The 9,295-nt window shown below is 39.6% G+C and overlaps 1 protein-coding gene across 1 annotated transcript in view; it reads left to right on the forward strand.

The window, feature by feature from the left end:
• The first annotated feature begins 4,146 nt into the window (after positions 1–4,146).
• Positions 4,147–9,295, forward strand: part of CLNK (cytokine-dependent hematopoietic cell linker) — a 188,651-nt gene continuing 183,502 nt past the window's right edge. The window contains exon 1 of the mRNA XM_011947358.1: positions 4,147–4,344. The gene's annotated coding sequence lies outside the window, so the exon portion shown is untranslated. The remainder of the gene's footprint in view (positions 4,345–9,295) is intronic.

The raw sequence follows: 9,295 nt of genomic DNA on the forward strand, positions 1-9,295 counted from the left end.
AAATCTGTTTCTGCACAAAATGTTTATTCATAAGAAATCTGTTTCTCAGGGGGAAACTGGGTGATAGGTACTACATGGGGCCTTTCTGTACTTTTTTTTTTCTTGTGAGTCTATAATTGTTTCAAAATTAAAAGGTTAAAATAATAAAATGATATTTAAAACATAGATAAAAATGTCAGTTTCTTCTCATGTGCACTAAATGCATAGCCGAAGCTTAAAAACTTTTTCAACATCTTCAGTTTGAATAGATTTCAGGTTGTTCACAGATGTGTTATGCCCATATATTCTTACCTGCTTGTATTTGCAAGAGAATTTTATCATTTCATGCATTAACGATGCCAGGAGGTTAGTAGTATTATACCTCTTTTTAAAGGGGAAACAGGGGAGAATCAGTCAGGTTATAAAACTCATCTACATTTGTCCAATTAGTGTAACTGGGTGGGATTTGACCTAAGCCAGTGTAACTCCAAAACCTGACAGCCTTGCAAATTAGCCTCCCAGCAGGCCATGCAAGAGCCAGGAAAAGCTCTTTCCCAGTCATCCAGGCACCATGGTCCTCCTTGAATATGACTGACCTTAAAAGTCCTGTTTGGGTTTATTTCCCCTTGTTTGTTTGTTTGTTTCTCCCTGTATTTCTTCCACATGATCTACCCATGAGTTTCATGCTTGAGTAGATTATCCAGAAAGTGAAAACTTGACAGAATCACTAGGTCAAGCACTGACTCAGAAATATCCCATTTGACCACAGATTCAGCTCTACACACATTGCACATCCCCTATTAAATCACTTATCCACAACTGAGTATTTCTGGTGGTTCCATGCTATGCTTTAGTGGCACTGTGAGACAGGCCCAACAAAAGCCAAGGGGGCTCATGCTAATTATAGCCAGGCACACACTAGCCTGTTGCAGGAGGTAAGCAATTTTATCCTGAGCCACTCTTCCAAGTAAGTATTACCATCCTCAAGTTACATAAGGTGCCCAGAACGCTCAAATTCCTTGCCCAGATCTAGGCAGCCACTGTGTGATACATCTGGATAACTGTAACCTGGTTGGCAAAACCCAAACTTCTCTGGATTTATACTTCTTATTACGACTCAGGGTCCATGAACCCAATAAACTATGCAAGAGGGAAATGGGGGATGAGAGGCAAGAACTCGTGAAGCAATGAAAACAAAATGATTTATCGCCCAAAGAGAAGATGAACGCAAGGCAGTCCCTCTAACTGTGAAATGTGGGACAGGCAGCAAGAACGTGCAGATTGAAACTTGCAGCTGGCCTGAGACTGAGACTCTCTTGCTGCTTTTATGTCACGCTCTTCCTTGCTCCCTCTCCATTCTAGCCACCTTTCGCTATATAGGCTCCTCCAGTGAGCTACGCTGTTTTTCCCACCCAGACATCCAGACTGACAATATCTTTGGCCTTGAATGTGCTCCCGGACACCTCCTTTACTCCTTCCCTTCTCCCCTCCCTCCTCTTCCCTTTGCTGCTTCCTTCTTTCTTAGAAGACTTCTTTTGTTTCTTCTTTCCTTCCTCCTCTCCTCTTCCCTCCCCTTTTTTCTCCATTTCTGGTCCAGCAAATCTCTACTTATTATCAACACCTCAGCTCTCCTGTCACCTCCCCAGAGGAAATCCGGTCTGAATTCACAGAGTAGAGCACACGTGCCTCTTATTTGTTTCAGAGCCCTCTTTGTTCCTATCTCTGAATACCTCACCTTGATGGTTGATTTCTTGTCCAATATCTCTCTATTCTATTAGATTCGAAACTCCATGAAGGTAGGGACAAGTTTTGTGGGTTTTTTTTCACCTCTATATCCCCACAACTTGCCCAGTGCCTGACAGTAGTAGGTAGTGGATGTGAATATCTATTTGTTAAATCAACACATGTCTGATCAGGCACCATTCATTGCATTTACCACAAATTGTAGTTATATATATATCTGAAGTCCATTCATTTATTTTCACCTCTTCTAGGCTATAAACTCCATCAAAGGATTAGGTATCTCTCTTACCTAGTTGTATTTTTCAGCACCTAATAGAGCTCCTGATGCATGGTACATATTCAACAGACAATAAATTAATGAATGATACTCCAAGAAAAAAAGCTATAAATATCACCTACACTATTATCAACTTTCTCATTGGACCAAACTGTCTTCAATTCTTCCCCGGTAAAAAGCAGGAATATTCATATCATTAGACTTGGGTTCTTATTGCAGTCTGGCCACCAACTGGATGTGAACATGGATTTTAGATTATTTGCCCATAAATACCACAATAATTCACTTTTCTTCAATCACCCCTTGAATAATCTTCTCCCACATTTACTCTGAACTTGGCCATGTGACTTGCTTTGGCCAGTGGGACCATGGCAACTAGGATGCAAGCAAAGGCCTGGAAAAGGCTGGTGGCTGGGGCTTCCCCTCTCCCACTGCCCTTGGAGCCCCAAACTCACCATGTAAATGGGCCAATCTGGTCTGTTAGATATGCAGAGGAGAACAGAGGCACCTGGCTGATGTGACTGTCAACCAACACATGTATGAATGTGATAATCGTAGGTCATCCAACAGCCTCTCAACCACTAGCACAGACCAGATGATCAGGTCTTGTTATGGGTCAAACACGTCCCCGCTAAAATTCATTTGTTAAAGTCCTAACCCCTCAATACCTCAGAATGCCTTCTGACTTGGAGACAGGGTCTTTAAAGAGGTAATAAAGTTAAAATTGGGTAATTAGGGTGAGCCATCATTCACTGTGACTGCTGTCCTGCTAAGAAGGGGAAATTTGGACACAAACACAGGGAGAATGCCACGTAAACACAAAAGCAAGGATACAAAGACACCCACAAGCCGGGGTTAAAGGCCTGGAACAGATCCTCTCCTCACGGCCCACAGGAGGATCCAACCTGGTCGACACCTTGATCTCAGACTTCCAGAGGCCAGACTATTAGACAATACAATTCAATCTTCTGTTTTGTTAGTCACTCAGGGCTCAGTCCTTTGTTATGAAAACCCTAGAAAATTAATACAGGTGCACACCAAAAGCAGTGAGCAAGTGACGCACACAATTATGAACTAAATAAAATGGTTACTGCTTTAAGCTCCTAATGCAGCAAAAGCTAATTAATAAAGTGGTTAAACTACTTAAGTCTCCCTAGTCTTCAGTTTTCACAATTACAAAATGGGATTTAAAATATGTTCCTTACACAGTTATTAGTAAGATTAAGGAGGATAATGCTTGCAAGTTGCTTAGCAATGTAACTGACTCATAATTAGCATTCAAAGAGTGCTTATTTTCGTGTTTTCCTTGGGGTGTCTGTTAAGTCAAAACCAGAGTTATTTACCCAAGAAAATACAAACTTTTACCTTTGAATTTATTGTAAATAATGTTGGAGTTTGTTATGGAATTCAACATCAATTTATATAAACCTAGAATATCACATCCCCAGAATGGGAAACAGGCACTCGGCTAGATCAGCTTAAATGGACCAAGATTAAGGCAGAAAGAAAATATATTAAACAGCTAATATGTGCCTAAACATTGTTGCATGCCTTTATTTACAATATTTTGTTTATTTATTAAAATATTTCTAAAATATCAATGTTACTTTCCTTCCATCACAACTGAGGAAATATCATTTCCTCAATGAAGGAAATATCATCCTCAATTATCCCTCATTTTTTAAAAAAGTCTCTAAAATACAAATATTATTATCACTCAAACTACTTGAGAAATAAACTTCAAAGTGTCCAAGATCCCATAGCTAATAATTAACACAGCAAGAATAAGAGGCAGGCATTTATCCTTTAGTTCCCAGGTTCTCTCCACAACACCTGGTCCTTGTGTCTGGGGGGAGGTCTCAGGAAGCCATTGCAAAATTAAGTTACAAGACAGATAATGTCCACTATGTATGTAAAGTAAGACTCACAAAATAAGACTCACAAAACCAACCTTCCATGCTTGGGTGCTGCCCAGCAGTTCCTTTTATTGTGTTCTGATAACTATGAAGTGCCACATAAGGACACCGTGTGTCTTTAAACACACCCTTTGGCTTGGAAGATTTCAGACTCTGAAAGTTTCACGTATTGCACTCCAGCCTAAGAAGAGGAAGTCCTGCCAGCCCTCAGGTCAGACCTCTCAGGTCTGTGGCTGCATTTCACAGGAAACCAGGCCTAAAACGTACCTATCAGGAGGTTTTCTGCTGAAGGGTACCGCTTAGCATTGAGAAGAATTCAACCCACCGCCTTATTGATTTCCAGCACCCCAAGGTCTCCGAGCTACCGCCCCTCCTCACAGGAGACGGACACCTCAGCCCAGATCCCTTGGTGCTCTCCACGCTGTTCAGGTAAACTCATTAGGCCATCTCTTCTGAGTGATCATCTCATGGTCATGTCCTTGTCATAAGTGATCATTAGGAAAGACCTGAGCAGCAAGGAAAAATGTGTTTCTAACGTGGAAGTCAGGGCCTTCTATATAGCATCAAAAGGGCAAGAAGAAAGCCCTTAACTCAATTGTTAAAGATCCTTTCATTCTTTTGGGAGAAGGAATCAGGATACCTACCCACAGAAAATTAAAAGACTAAATGTTTTCAATCTTCTTTTCCTGGAGCTTGGACTCCCTGACTGTTTGCAACTGAAATATAAAGACCAGGCCCTGTGGTTGGCTTTCCTGGCTGACTTTCATTAAGTAAGCCCCCTAGAAAGAAAGCCTCCATTCAAAGTAGGTCATTCAAAGTAGAAGTTAACTCCTGGAGCCCTGTGGAAATATATTTTTAACATTTCCTAAAGTAATACGATTTTCTTTCTGCTTTGGTGTAGAGGAGACTTAGACTTTGGAATCACGCAGACATCCTTCCACTCACAAAAGTAATGAGCTCAAAAGTGAGGTTAAAGTTGGGGCTAAATTCTTACCTTGAAAAGTGCCAGGAGTCATTTCTACCGGGTTTTTCTCGCATAAAGCAAACAAACTGGAGTGAGACAGAAAAGAAAATGACTATCATCAAAATATGGATACTTTGATTTTAAAAGGTGCTGATATGTCTGAACTTTTTATCAATACTGTTTTTATTACTTTATACCAGTCTTACTTATTTGACTTCTCTGTTGTGAGTATTACTTGTCTATTACTTACCTACCTGGCTGTTTCTCTGGCTGTCTCTCTTTGTCTATACTGTGGCACAGCTCCTCAATAGTGTTGTTCTTTGGATTTCCAGGGTCCTCCCAAACCACCAGGAATAATCATTTCAAATATCAAGAAGACAATGGTAGAACTGGTTAATTGAAGGCCTACCAGAGAAATGACAGAGCTTCAGAAATCCTGAGAAACTTAAGATACAATATGCCCTAGAGAAGTAGGAATGGCAACTGGCATTTACTTACCTTCAGCTCCTGCTGGTCTGGAGAGTTGGCTATTACTTTCCCTGGTTTACAGGTGAAGAACTTGAGCTCTCTAAGTAATATGTGCAAGGTTGTTCAGTCACTAATGTCAGTAACAGAATTCAAAAGGAAACTGATTTTCCTGACTAACTGATCAGAATGGTGAACAGTGTTGGTGTGCAGTTTCACAGAGCTCATCTCTAAACTCACTCCTGTGTAGTCTGACACCAACCATCTAAATGGTAGTATTTCTTTCTTATTCCCAACAAGCCCTCTCAGATGTTTCTGTAGGTCAGACCGTTTGAAAACCAATGCTGATAATCTTCTGTACCATCTGGCCAGCTCTGGCCTGAACACCAGGGGATTCTGTTTCTTGATCACTTTGCCACGAGTCAGGTGCTGTCTTAGAAAGTTCGTAGGATTTGATGCCTGACCAAAATGGTGAGGATCCTGACTCTGCCACTTGGACAAGGGATGTGGCTTCATATCTGACCCTCAGTTCCTGCCTCTTTTAATAGAGTAAGATCTCATAAGACTTGTATTGACAATTATTTAGCCTCAATAATATAATATTTATATTACATGAAATATGGTGGCATTCTTAACACTTAGCAGGTATTCAATAAGTGTTGGCTTCTTTCTCCACTACTTTCCTTTCTTCACTCCAAATCAGCTCTGATTTTATTCATAAAATATGATCACAATCACTACGGAATTGATTAATACATGTAAGTTTACAAATATTGTATTTTAATAATCTCATTAGAGAGTGGTAATATTCCACAGTTGCACAGCCTTATGTAATCTAGGCCTTTGAATACATAGTTTCTTCTTGAATGATCTTAACCACTTAATGAAGTAGGCAGAGCACATATTAGTGCATTTAAAAGGTGAAACTGGGGCGTAGAAAAGATGAGGAAGGACAACTTGGTGAAATGGAAGGAAACAGGGCTTTGAGATCGTCAAAAATGGATGTGAATCTAGTGTGTGACTTCACTGTTTGTCTTTAGGTAGGTAGCTTAATCTCTCTGATCTTCAGTTAGCTGTTGTCGGTGTTGTGTAATTTGAAACTGGGTGGAAGAATACATTTTGTGTGTTGCTTCGAGAGTGAGAGCAAATGTGCACAGAGTGTCTGACACAGAAGAGACAGCCAGGAACTGGCTAAATGGTTACATGAAGACTAGTAGAGGGCAATCTAGAAGCATCCTTTTTTGAATCCTAGTACATGAAGCAGTTATATCCACTATCGTAAGCTACTGCCAACATCTGCCAAGACTTGAGTTCTGCAGAGTTCTTCCAGACCGTACCTACCCTTCTAGCATGACAAAGAGACATAAAATGTTCAAAGGGGCCAAATTATTAACCAGAGAGATAAGTACCTGAATTTAAATTATATTTGTGATTTTTTAACAAATTAAACCAAACATTCACTGATGTTACCAATAAAACTGAGAAGCATCAGTTTAGATATAAGCAGTAAAAATAACGCCTGCCCCCCTTCCCCGCCACCCTCGCCACACACAAACAAACAGAACTGTGGAATAGAGCTATCCATAAAAGGACGACTTTTTGTGTTTATTATTTATTTTTTGTTACTCTTGCGGGCAGAATACGTGGGAATCATTATTGTGATTATTCTGCTTAATTTTAATCATGTCTTCGAAAGAGCAATGACTTACAGGTTACCATTGAAGTGCTGCTGATAGACAAAAAACGCTCACCATTTATCACTTTTTTAGTAGGCGTCCTTAATTCTTACTTAACAAAAGTGGATTCTGAAGTTCAGGCAGGCTCCATTTCATGCAATGATTAGGAGGATACGCCAGAAATGAGACCCAGGTCCACCCGAGCCCCGAGCTCCTGCTCTTGGTATGGTGCTCCATCAGTGCCCTGCTGAAGTGCCCAGGTTCATGATCAGGGCATTCATCACTGTCTTCCAAACTAGCCAACAGCATTTAAGGAACTCCCAAATACACCACAAGCATTAGCAAAATATGTATTTTAGTTGTTTCTTTTAAATTTCATTGGTGATACTAATTGAAACACTGCTTCCTATACATTTATACATGAGAATCAAAATCCTATCGTGTTTAAATGGTATTGTGGTTTGTCATGTGAACTAAGATAAGCCAAAAGGTCTAGATGCAACATGAAAAATTAATATCCATGTGTTTGGGTGATAATCTTTAACCACGGTAGGTTCTGTGTTCAATTTAGTGTAAGATAAAGATGAGGGCTGACTAATAGCCTAGGCCCAAACCCTGAGAGGGCTGAATTTTTGTGGAGGGCCCAAGAACCACATTTCACCATCAGTTTTGAAGACCCGGAAAGCTAATTGAATCCAAGGCACACAAAGTTGATAGAGCTCAGGAGGTCAGTCCACTCTGGTACTCTGGCCTATCCATCCATCTTTGGTGATTTTGTTCAAGTGTGCTCAAATTATAAGTTCAGATGACTGGCATATTCCCTCCCAGGAGACAAATGTACACCAGAAACTAAATTGCTATTGGGCAGTAGCTTGGTGAGCACAAAGTCAGAACTGTGTAATTTCAATAGCTGGATTTGCTGAGCTATGGGAGGTCTGATGCCTTGACAGGCACCTGCAAAGCCAGTCTGCCCCATGGCTACCTGCAGATATTTATACATCAGGACATACTCACTCATGGGCAAGTCTAGGGATCTCCCGATCAGTTTTATCTGTCTGGGCACTTTACACAGGACACCTCGACACTGTCCCCATCCCAAACTCCTACTTCTGCTACACGCTGTTTTCACTACACCACGCCATCCATTCATTGAGATGTGGATATCATGGGTTTGAATCAGTTGCTTCCTAGCAATGTAGTTTTAGGCAAGTTACTTAAGTCCTCAGAACCACTGTTTATCCTTTATAAAATGGAATGAAAATATCTACCGCTCGAATTTGTGGTGAGAAATGAGATTCAGTACATAAAAATGCATATCATGGTGTCTAGCAATTATTAAATACAAAGTAAATGGTAGTGGCTATTATCATCATTGTTAGCATTATTATTATGAGTTTATTTTATATTTAAACAAACCTTCCTTAGATTCTTGGTCTTTTGTCCCTTTTTAAGATATTTGACCTGAAGAAGTTCTACTTTACGGTGATTTCTGCAGAAAACTAATTTCATCATATCCTTATTTATTTTTTATCATTCATCTATCAAAGTCTTGGGTGTCTTACAATTCCTCAAATGTACTAATCCTCTGGAAATATTAAGATTTAATGAAAAATGATAGAAATTCTTTTGGAATACCTTCCTAGTCAATTTCAAATCCTCAGAGTTTTTCACAGCACTGATACATAGAAATTACTCAGTAATTATCTGAGGAACTATTCTTGCACAGCAGTTTATACTTTACAGAGTGCTTTCACTTTCATCATCACATTTGGTCTTCAGAATAATCCTATGAGCAAAGAAGGATGAGCACTCATAGCTTCATCTTTCAGATTAGAGAAACTGAGACTCAGGTTGTAGAATTCACTGTATAATTCAGCATACCTAGACTGAAAGACTTGTCTCCCATCTTGCTAGATAAGTGATCCTGAATAAAAGAAGAGAAAAAGAGAGAGTTAATTATGCAAAGGGAAGTTTAATTCAGGGGTTAGGTTCTAAATGTACTTGAAGTTACAGATGAAATGATGATCTCATTTGGATCCACACTGTGCATTTGTTCACTGGACAGGCTTGGCTCAGGAGAAGTCTCTGGCACAGAATGACACGATTGTTCAATGTTGAAAAATCTAGGTCATTTGGATTGTTGCTGTATAACAGAAACCAAATTGAACAAAATACCCTACATATGGTTCTGGTAAGCAGTAAATGGTATTATTATTATTATTATTATTATTACTATTTGTATTAGTCCATTTTCTTTTTTTTTTTTTTTTTTTCT

Source organism: Colobus angolensis, unplaced genomic scaffold (genome assembly GCF_000951035.1).
Source record: "Colobus angolensis palliatus isolate OR3802 unplaced genomic scaffold, Cang.pa_1.0 Scaffold262, whole genome shotgun sequence".
In the NCBI taxonomy this organism is placed as follows: Eukaryota; Metazoa; Chordata; class Mammalia; order Primates; family Cercopithecidae; genus Colobus; species Colobus angolensis.